The sequence below is a fragment of the Trichosurus vulpecula genome, chromosome 5, assembly GCF_011100635.1.
Source record: "Trichosurus vulpecula isolate mTriVul1 chromosome 5, mTriVul1.pri, whole genome shotgun sequence".
NCBI classification, from domain to species: domain Eukaryota; kingdom Metazoa; phylum Chordata; class Mammalia; order Diprotodontia; family Phalangeridae; genus Trichosurus; species Trichosurus vulpecula.
In genome coordinates, this window is record NC_050577.1 from 76532095 (window position 1) to 76544083 (window position 11989).

Consider the following 11989-nt stretch of genomic DNA (forward strand, 5'->3'; position numbering starts at 1 on the left):
CTGAAAGCTAGGCAAAGTATTATCAACTGATCAAAAATTGGAAACAGGGTATACCAATAGACTATGAACAACAGTTCAATGGATATTTATACTTCTTATATCATTCTACCTCCTTTGAATTAATTCCCCTATGAATTGGGCACTGAGGTCTTTACCCAATAGTTACATTTCTCCAGGGACATTCCTTTGAAATTTTTACCTTGTGCTTTGATTTAATAATTGAACTTTTTGATCTTTAACATTTTGGCATTTATATTCTACATCCTCCCATGCCTTGCCTCAAAGAATATATTTTAACATTATATGTCTCCTCCCCTTGTTAAAACAGGATTTATATTATCTAGTTGAGAAATGTCAGTTCTGTATCTCTATATCATATTTTCCTATTAGCAATTTTACTTGGAATCTCATTATTCAACTTGCCTATTCATAGGAAATGGGATTTTTCCATATGCCGACTGTCTAGGTCCCTGCACTTTTGAACTATGAAAGAAAGCAGTTGCATTTTTTTAAAACTGCAATTTCATAAATCAAGGGAATACTGAGGTCATTAGATATGACCAAAGTCTATGCTCAAATTCCAAGGAAGTAATTGCTCAAGAAAACAACTGAGAAATTATTAAGAAGGAAAACTCACTAATGGAATTTCTTATATTATTTATTATGCCTTTATAATAAATTATTTGACTGGATCAAGTTGCATTGATGTCACCACCTTTCCAATAAAACAATTGATTTTTGTTTAAAAAAATAGAACCAACAAAACAAAACACAGTCCATATTAACCATGTCTAGGCTTTTTGGTTTGTTCCCAGACTTCGAATTCACAAGTATCCTTATAAAATACCTCAGAATTATAAAAGCATTGAGAATATTGGCACGGAAATGAGTACATCAAGAGTCTATTTTCTTAGAAGAAATCTGTTTTCCTATATTATCACAACAGTTAATTTTGAAAATGGTTTCTAACCAAGCACAGAATGTGCTCATCAATGCTTGATGCCTTTATTAATAAATAGATTAAAATTAGCTTGACCTTCTGGTCAAACACCTGGAATAATCTTATCTTTTAAAAATCTCATAATTTCATCAAAGTGCCAACATAAGAGCAAATGGCTATATTCCAATAACAGCATTTTTGTTTGCTAAGCATTTTAGAATCATTTTCATCACTTATTTCTGAAAACAGAACTTAAAGGATCTCTGACCATATCTTCATTGATTACTCTCCCACCTCTGCCATAATTAAGTAGACTCTCTTTTCATTGGCATTTGCAGAGTTACATTTTTCTATAGAATGAGGAACAAGAAAGATTGTTTCTCTACTTGATTTTATCTGTCTTGGCAATCGAGCTATCAAGCAATCAATGGAAAAGAGTAGACCTGAGTTAGCAAAACTACCATATCTTGATTATTCCAAATCATTTGGGGTCATTTGGTATGTTTCTGGGCTAAACTTGGCCACCTGTCCTACGTAAGAATAATATGAAGAGTGCCAGAGGATGACTTCTGTTGAGGTGGATGACAGAGGCCATGGGAATGTACTTCCTATATAAAACAACAAAAGTGTCAAATAAAATTATTTTAATTATGATGAGGTAAAAAGAGACATACCTTCAAAATACAAAGTGTTTTCCAATGAAAACAACAGGTTGTGTAATGAACTTGTTACCATTAGTCCTGTCCAGGCAACTCCACTTCCTGGGAAAACATTTTGGTAGGCCTACCTCTCTAGTTTTGACTATAGAGGATCCTCTCTTGCTCCACAGATCACCACTAAAGGGGGTAAAGAGATTGGGGGCAGGGGTGGAGATAGGAAACACTCTTGAAAGACAAAGGCATGTGTGCGTTAAACTTCTTAATTTCAATACCAAACAACAAATTTAGCCTTCAAGATAAATGTCCATGACATGAAGAGATACTCTATTAAGTTGTAGAAATAAAGTTTATATAGACCATTGGGAGAGTTAAAGAGATTAATGCTTTTAAAAATAGTTTATGTATCCATCCTTGTAGAAATGTATAATATGCACTTTAAACAATTTGGAAAATGCCATGGTATCGATAACCTATTCATGTTATCAATACCCAAATTCATTTATTGCATACCAATTTTCTGTGCTAGACTTGGAATGAGGAACACATGATTTGAATCTTGACTCAGACACTTAATAGTACTTGGATCCAAGACAAGTCATTTCACCTAGCTCAGTCTCAGTTTCTTAATCTGAAAAAAGGGAGCAAAAATAGCCCTTACTTGCTTGGGTTGTTGGACAGATCAAATGAGATAACATATGGAAAATACTTCTTGAAACTTAAAATGCTATTTAGGTGCTAGCTGCTATCAACTGGAAAGAGACCCAGCTGTTTCTGTCCTGTGTATATTTTTCCTTGGCATTTTTAACATACTTTCTAGGACCAAAAAGGTAGGTCATGCCAAGATGTGGGTGAAGAAAAGTATGTGTGTATATGTATGTATATATGTGTGTATCTACATCTACATCTACATCTATATCTATAAAGCGTCCAGCTGAAGTCATTCCCCTTCCCCAAAATCAAGTCTGCTTCAGAGACGGTAAGCTCTTCAGGATCATATACTTTGCTCTATAGGAAACTTTCTTGAGTATGCTCTCCTTTATAAATAATCTCTTTCCTTGAGTCTCTCACAATATTCTGTATACCTGTCCAACATACGTATATTAAAGTTTTATTACAGCTATTCATTTTGTGTTTTATATCTTCTTAAGTGGCAAAATTTTTGAGAGTTCCATTACCCCAGGTTTGTACCCCAGTACATCAGATTTAGCTAATAAATAACATTTTTTTTTGGCTAATGAAATTCACTCTTTCCTAGAGTCTTTAAACCTCCTGAATTTCAACTTTTAATTCTGAATTAGAGCAAATCACATTACTTCTTGAATTGAAATATGTTCTCAACTATTGTTAGCCTGGTGCTAAAATCAGAATGCAAAGACAAGGATTCAATGAAGTGATTGATAAGGGAAGATCCATCATAATAATGACTGACATCCACAGAGTGTACTTTGTCAGCCAGTCAATCTTATTTGGTTATTAAGATTAAGATAGCGAGTGCAGCCACAGAATACTGAAAGTAATCCTTTTATTTCAGTTGCCCTAATGACCTGAATCAATCAACTCTGTGGGTTTTTGGTGTCACCCATGCTTCAGTTAGGGGTTACACTAGATGACCTCTTCCGAATTTCAAAGTCTGTAATTGTGTGACAAACTGTGTGGCAAAGAAGCCTTGCTATGATTGAAAAATATGAATCAATAGAAAAATATCAATCCAGCCTTATTACACTATCCCAGAGTTGAAGTTTAGAGTTTTCAGATGAAAACCTCCTGCTGCATCATGTCAGTAACTATTAGTCACTAGATAATATCGCAATTACTAGATGATCAATAACTTATCAGGGCCATTCAAGGTTGAAGATAGAGAAATATTGGTTATTCTTCTGTTTCAAGATTTTAAAAAAAGAACTAAAAAGAAAAAAATGGTCTGCCCACCATCATCTATCAATGCAGTAAAAGAGAAAGCATCAGAGTTTGGGCCTGCCATTTGAAGATTCACATAATATCCTTATGTGAAAACAACAGCAGCAGCAAGAAGAAGAAGATATTGCACTTATACAGCATTCAAGGTTGGCAAAGTGCTTTACAATTGCTATCTCATTTTATTCTCACAACGACCCTGGCAGGTAGGTGCTATTATATCCCCATTTTACAGATTAGGAAATTGATGGAGTTAAAGTCACTTGCTCAGGTTACATAGCCAATAAGGGGTCTGAGGCCATATTTGAACTCGGGTCTAACTCTCTGTACTATGCCATGGAGTTGCTTGTAACAGATAGGATCCATCTGATTCTTGCAAAGTTAAGAAAACATCACGAACGTAACTCAATTTAAGATCTTAGAAACACATTTGGGGTGGATTTTTTTTAACATAATGTTGTTTCACATGTCTCAACAAGAGAAAACATTGGGAAAGTCAGGTTTCTGTAAAAACGATGAAAGAATGCATAGATTCCAGTAGCGTTTAGGCTTTAGTTTGGTTAAAAGAAAATTGATTTTTCTTTTTCTTTCCAGGTTTATTACTTAAGTAGTTATACACTTGAGTGACCAGGTTTCTGAAACAATTTGGATCATGTCATTGGCCAGAGTTAAAGTAAGACAGACTGGCTGGGGGTCTTTTCATGTTTCTTACTATGGGTAATTGCTATTTCTACAAATGTCAAAAAGTGTCATGTTTTCATAGAAATGTGAACAACATTGTCAACTCAAGGGCAGTGATACTAGCAAGGATATTTCAGTGCTTTACAGGTATTGATTTGGGAGTAAACTATAAATATGTGTGTTTGTATGTGTCTATACTAGTTTCATATTTAATGCTCAGGAGCTAGGAAAAGGATTAAATAACAGCTCAGCGTTACTCAGGCAAAACACATTTTCTTTTCCACTGTTATATGAAAATTGCTAAAGATTATACAAGTATTTTATAGATGTCAAGACATGTGCAGCCAGTAAGTCAGCCAGTGAACAAGGCTTTATTAAGTACTAACTTTCCAGGCACTGTACTAAACATTGGAGTAAGGTTAATGCAGTAAGAGGGAATTCTTTAATTTTATTCAGAACCATCCCAATGGAAGAGCCATTGAGCAGTCTGACAAATCTGCAAGGCCATGAGTGATGTTCCAATGAAAGTCAGTAAAAATATGGAAATGTGGAAAATTGTGGCAGTCTTGCCATCATTGGTCTCTTGTTATTCACTAGGAAAACAGCAACTCAACTAATCCTATTTTACTCACATTGTGTGGATCCATCAATCAAATGGCAGACATTTACTAAACTGTGCTAGATAAGTTGAGGGCCAATTCCTGATGCCAAACAAGATAATTCTAGTCCTTCTTTCACATGGCAGTTCCTTAAAAGCTAGAAATTAATACTTGCATTGTTACTCTGCAAGTCTTCTTTCCAGCAGGCTAACCATCCTCATTTCTTTTTATTTTAATTCAACTTATCATCCATGTTATCCACATCTGAACATAGAGCCTTTGGTCAGGGTCCTTGCTAAAATGTGATAGATGGAACTGAGGTTTTCTGTGCTATAGAGCCTTGGTCTTTCTATTCTATTTGGTCATGGAATGCAATCCAGCTATATAGTCATCAAAGGGGGAATGAATGAATTTTTTTTCTTAAAGTAGGCATTCTTATCATTCTATGGTCAGTCCTTATGTAGCCCTCTAGGTGTTACTGTACAGCTCTTTGCCCATGCACATTTTGTGAAAAAGCTACCATGTAAATTCAAAACATTGGGTTTCAAAATTTAATGCACAAAAGTTGGGTGTGGTGTGGTCTGTGTATCACTTTTTTGCATGATTACAGTGTGGAATTCAGGCAAGTGAATAAATTTTTCCATGAAAAATACAAAGGTAAAACAATGTAAGCAATACTCAAATTATTTTTTTTAATATCCTAGAAATTTCACTGTTACTCTTATATTAAAAATGAAGAATGAAATAAATAAAATCCAAGCATATTTTGCCTGGTAATAGTTATGTGAAGTGGCATTACTCATGATGTACTCACTGAGAAGAAAACAAAAAGAATTACATTTTTATACTCAAAGTGCTGTGTATTATAAGAGACCACATGGTGTGTTCAGAGGCCCTGGGAAAAGAAGTTATTTAAGTAAGTAATTAAAGACAAAGGGTGGCTCTATAGTTCTGGGAGTGGGGGATGATTTTTTTTTCATTCATTTCAACTTTTGCAAATAGTCTTTTGAAGTACTTGACTCTCATTCCACAAGACAACATAAACATGAATACCCCATTTTGAACCCTACATAGTCTCCAACCTCATGTTTGGCCTAGAAAATATGTTTATGCCAGTTCCCTTTCTTGCAATGAGAAATGATTCCAAAGATAATTTCTAACTTATATATCACTATTAATAATGTGGGATTTTGTGTTAATAAATGTACAACTTTACCAAGTTAATCCTCCCCAAACAAAACAAAACAAACCTAGACTCATAAATAAAACACAGTGCCATGTTAACTCTCCATTATTCAAGCATGACTAGGTAATACTGACAGTATGAAGAAAGATAGCAAAGGGGTGCACACGTAATCAATCATTTGAAGAGTGCACAGAGAGGAAAAGCTTAAGACATATTGGAAAAAAGTGAAGTAGAAAGAGTTGAGGTTCAAGAGTCAGAGATATGTGAATTTATAATCAAAGATGTACATCACTGTTATTGTTTTCTTCTCTCCAACTTCTAAAATTAAAAATGGTTTAGTCATTGTCTACAAATTATCAATATGTGGGCATGAATTTCAACTTCAATCCCAAGTAGAGGGATTTCCAAAAGATCACAACAAGGAAGACAACTTATTGACTTACTGCTAGCTAAATAATTTTTTAGTTAGATGTGCCCTTTTAATTTCTTATATATTTTTGGTTCTTACAGAATAAAAAAAAATGGGAAGTGCTATACAAAGTAACTTTCTGAATCAGAAATATGTGCTAAGACCTTTTAAACTTTTTGTAATGCCCTTGAACATGACGTAGGGAAAGGGATCGTTGAGTTGTCTGTCACCAGTCATAGCATTAGAACGTATTGTGATTTTTCTCAATGCTAGTCAAATGGTCTGGAATGAATGGTGCTATTGCGGAACAAGTAAGAGGTGGCAGACTGAATTTGGTGACAAGTATGGTGCTTTGAACATTGAAAACCACTCAATAAGAATTTGAAGAATTTAATTCATAAGGAGAAGAACCTGGAGATGTTACCGTGGCAAATATGCTAATGATATAATTTCTAACATAGGAGAAAAGGTGACAGGAGGATCTGTAGAAGGGTGTAGGAACAGCATTTCTTATTTCATTGACAGAGGGAACTCCCAGATCAGGCGACTGCCTTCACCAATGCATGTTGGTAACCTGTCTGAAACTTCAAGAAATTGTATCCTCGGTACTTAGTGTACCAAGTGTACCAAGGAACACAGTAGGAATTTAATAAATTCTGTTAAGAAATAATTTATCCATTAGTATTTACCTTTAATTTTATGAATTATTTATGAATTTATATACTATTCTTTATAAATAGAGAGTGCAACTAAGGTCAATGGTTTAATAGAACGATCACGAAAGTAGAAGTTGATGAATTGGATTTGAATACTGTATCTACATGAAAAATGGAAAAAAAAAAACTAGGAGGGAGGGAAGGAATGAGAGAAGGAAGAGGGGGAAGGAAAAAATAGAGAATAAAGAACTGAGATTTTAAATGATATGACCAAAGTTACACAGCTCATATGTGGGTCTTGAACCAAGGAATTTCTAGACCTAACCTCTAAGCCAAGCTTCTATCCACTACACCACAGTACCTCCTGTGGGTTACTTAAATTTTTTTGGCAATGAAGGAAAGGTTACCCACACAAACCATTTATTTCTTTACTTTATATTATTTGGAGCCTTCATTTCCATTAAAAACAAAAACCTACTTTTCTTTAAAATGACATAAACCAAGAAAATTTTGAGTCTTGCACATGTATCCCTAGAGGAAAGTTTTCTTTACATAATGCTTCAAATAGTTATTTAAAACATCATGTCTTGGGTGTTCATTTATTCATGCAAAAATATTTACTGATGCAAGAGACTGTGACAGGAACCTATGGGAAATATGGATTTTCATTTAAAGATGAAAAAGAAAAACAGTCCAAAACTCAAGGAGCTTGGTGCTGGTGAACACTGCTTTTTTTCTTGGCTGTTGTCCCATGATACTGAAGACACAGCAGCCAATCAAAAGCCAAATCATAGTTACTTCAGATTTATTATAGCAGCTGAGTCTGCGGTTTAATTGTTGAATAGCATGCTATTTTGCATCACTACGAACAATAGAGATATGTTTTCACTCTTGCAATTGCTTAATGAATCAAAGAAACTAAGAAGGTTATAACCGTCATAATAATAAAAAATAATACACTGTAAATTTCCCTAACCAATTATCCTGTTTCCTGCCTTATTGCTGAGTGGCCCTTTGAGTTCCTGCATTTGGACAGAAACACTCATTTTAGCTGTAAAAGAGGGCAATTTATTTAGATGCTTTATACAGTAATATGTAAATGTTCAATTGTCTATGGTAATTTCTAAGGAGTTATCTGCAGGAAAAAATCATCAGCATTGATATACTTATACACATATATGCAAAGAATAATAATTATAAAAATACTTTGCATTCCTATAATACTTTGCAGTTTCCCTTTGCTTTCTCTCTTATGATCATCTCTGATTCTCACAATAACAATATAAAGGCCTCATCTATACCCCAAAGCCTGAGGATGATCACCACTGAGGTCTCGTGAAGCTCTAGGAGACTATGTTCCTATATTTCTATAGAGTCAGCATCACTACCCCCATATCACAAATCAGAAGTAAGTAGTAAGTTTCTACGGTCAAATATGAAATCAGGTACTTCTGAATCACTTAATTCAATGGCCAACTAGCAGTCTCTTATAAATAAGAACACTTATGTTCCCCAAAGATAATTCTAGAGAAACTCAGATTGCTAGCATCTTTATAAAGAAATTATTCCTGATAAACAAGTCTTTCATCTGACAGTTTTAATCTGTTAAATGGTAGGTCTTTTTTTTTGTTTGTTTTAACTCCCTTAAATGGGAATATCTGAAATTATACATTACATTTCTCTATCTCCTTAAGTTGAAGATACTGATTGCAATTTAACCTGTTGATGCCTCAGTATCACAATCATTAACATTAGGTCTTGAGGCACTGAAAATACAGCTGTAGATATAGATGAACATAGTGTGGGCCATGAGGGAACCACAGAATTCACCTTGTAACTCCCTTCTTTCAAACATTTCCAATTATTAGTTTACTTTTCAGTCATTTGTCCCTTTCCCATAAAGGTAGAATAAAATATGTTTAGATGCATTACTTCTTGGATGATATAACTTAACTACTTTTCTATAAAATTTAATGGTGAACAAAAAGCTTAAGAAGCCTTCACCTAAACGGTTCTTTCACCCTCTTGAAAATTATCATCTTCTTCTGTGTCTCTCATTTCCTCGGTGAGACATCTTTGAAGTAATGCAAAGTATAATTCATCTGGAATTTGAAAGCCTGGGTTTGACTGTCATCTCTGTCACTTAATAGTTAAACAACTTCAGCTAGATCACTATTTATCTGAACTCATTGGCTTGTCTACAGAATGAGGATAACAGTAAGAGCAATAAAAATAATATCTTAACTTGTAAAGTACATTAAGGATTCAATCAATCAATACCAATCATATATCAGATCTAATTTGATAAATGATTGAATTGTCTTATATTTGGAAGGTTTAAATAACATAAAAATGTAAAATATAAGTTATAAATAATAAAAGATAATTGTTCTTATGAATGCCTTCCAAAATATTACTTTGGATTTTGACATTACTAACACAATGGACGAGAGGCCTTGTCAACTCATTTTCATATATGCGTTGTATACCCTAATGTATACCAATTCTTCTGTCTCATTTCCTTCAAATTTGTAGACAAGTTGTGAAGGAGAATCCCTTGTCATTTCAAGAACTCTGCTAAGATATTTTTACAAATGGCTCACTCCAAATCTACAAATTCTTCTGAAAAAAGGAGTTGACATTTCTGAAGGCAGTATATTAGACCACATTTTTTTACTCAGTTTTCCTTAATACTGGACTTTCAATGGAGTTCCAATGCATCAGCATACAGCAATATCAGTGTTATAAAGAGATTACAAATGTTGGGAAGGGAAGGGAAGGAAAGGGAAAGAGAGGAGATTGGAGCAGAGGGCAGGGAAGTGGAGGGCAGGGAAGCAGAGGGCAGGGGAGCGGAGTGGAGGGAAGTGCCAGGCACTGCTAATTGATTTACAGAGAGTATCTTATTTTATCCGCACAACAACTTTTAGAGGTAGATACTGTTAGTATCATAATTTTAAAGTTGAGGAAACTGAGATAAACAAATATTAAATTATTTATTCAACACCACACGGCTAATATCTGAGACCACATATGAATTCAAGTCTTCCTGACTCCAGGCCCAGCACTTTATCCATTGGGCTTAACATTATTTCCCACCTGACTAATCTCCTGAACCTCACCACTGGGTCCAGTAGTTCTTCTTCCTACCTGATTGCACAACTCCAAAATTCATACGTCCTCGCTCCTCCCTCGTTCCAGAACCCTTCAGCTTTTCTGTTTGGGGAGGCCAGAAAGTAGACATTGGAGAGCTTCTCCCAGGCCCTCCATTTGAAGGAGTCCAGTGAAGTCATCTCATTATCTCCTACTCATCTTCAGGTCTTCCTAATGTCTCCATACTAGGAGCCATTTTCCCCCTCCCAAATTTCAGCTTTTTTATATGTCATCTTCCCTCATTTGCACAGTAAGCTCCTTGAGGGTGGAGACTATCTTTTGTCTTTCTTTGTATTCTCAGCACTTAGCACAGTGTCTGACATATTATAGGCACTTTATGTTTACTATATTATATTGTACCACCTAGTTACATATAATTCCCCAATGAAGGATCAAAATGTCCAAAGAGGTCCTTGTGGATCCATTTCATAACCATCATAATACCTTAGGTTAATCTATTAAGATACCAGAAGTATCAATTTAAAATCTTTCTCTCTCTCTCCATATCTCTATATATGTGTGTGTGTGTGCATATATAATATACATACATACACACACACACACACATATATATATATATATATATATATATATATATATATATATATATGTATTTTAGCCACTAATCCTACTTCCTCAATCGTGAGTTCCACAATTATTTAGCAATAGGATAATTTTTCTCAGGTTAGCCTATAGCTTTGTATATAGTTTTAAGGTCTTTTACTGAATACACAATAGGTGACAGAATTAACTGGAGAAAAAAAGAGTTTACTTATCTATGCGTTATTTTGAATATAATAGCTAAATGTGGAGCATCTTTCAGAGCTCTAGGATCATGACATTTACTCATGAACAGAAGTTTTGTTTTGGGAGGAGCCTGAAAAAGTCATCATGGCATGTCGGTAGAGCCGGCCCAAGAGTGAAGAAGATATTGGTCCTAAGCTTTGCCTCTAGTCACATACAGCGTTATCATGGTCAAGTCATGTAACATCTCATCACTGCAAGCAATTTTCTAACACTTCAAATTGCAGAGAAGGTATTGGCAGTCTTTAATAGAAGGAGTTTACTCGGTTGGAAGATGGCTGTAACCGTGAGTGGTAGGCTGCTGGCGCAGCTGGGCCAGGTCCGCACCGCGGCGAGGAGGTCGTTCGTCAGCAGCGCCCACGGTGAGGAGGGCTCGGGCTGGTTGTGGAGGACGCTGACATTCTTCGTGGCACTCCCAGGGGGTGGCGGTCACCGTGCTCAACGCCTACCTGAAGTCGCAGGAGCATCGGGAGCGGCCTCTGCCCCCACCTCCGCATCCGGACCAAGCCCTTCCCATGGGGAGATGGAAACCACACTCTGTTTTATAACCATCACGTCAATCCTCTTCCAACTGGGTATGAGGACGAGTAAAGCAAACTTGGACCATATTAATCAAGCACTGGGGGATCACAGCAGCGGTTGGACCATCCTTGTTTCTATGTGGACGAGAAAATTATAGGGGACCTTATGTTCACTTGCATCACACGGTGACAAATGTGCTGACCTTATCATTTTTGCTTGTGTTTGGGACGGCTTAAATAAATAAATCTTACCCTAGACTATGAAAAAAAGAAAAGAAAAAAAGGAATTTACTCATCTTGGAGGCTCATAGACTGAGAGGTAAAGGGGGACATTAGAAGTCATTAAGTTCACTTCCTTTATTTTATAGATAAGAAAACTGTGATTTGAATTTAGGTCTTCCTGACTCCAAATCAAGGACCTTTTCTGCTCTATAACTTAACAGTCCCCTATACCAGAGAAATCACAAGTT

General features: G+C 35.5%; 1 pseudogene; it reads left to right on the top strand.

Annotated features, from left to right (window-relative positions):
* The first annotated feature begins 11272 nt into the window (after positions 1–11272).
* Positions 11273–11589, top strand: LOC118849560 (annotated as a pseudogene).
* The last annotated feature ends 400 nt before the right edge of the window (positions 11590–11989 follow it).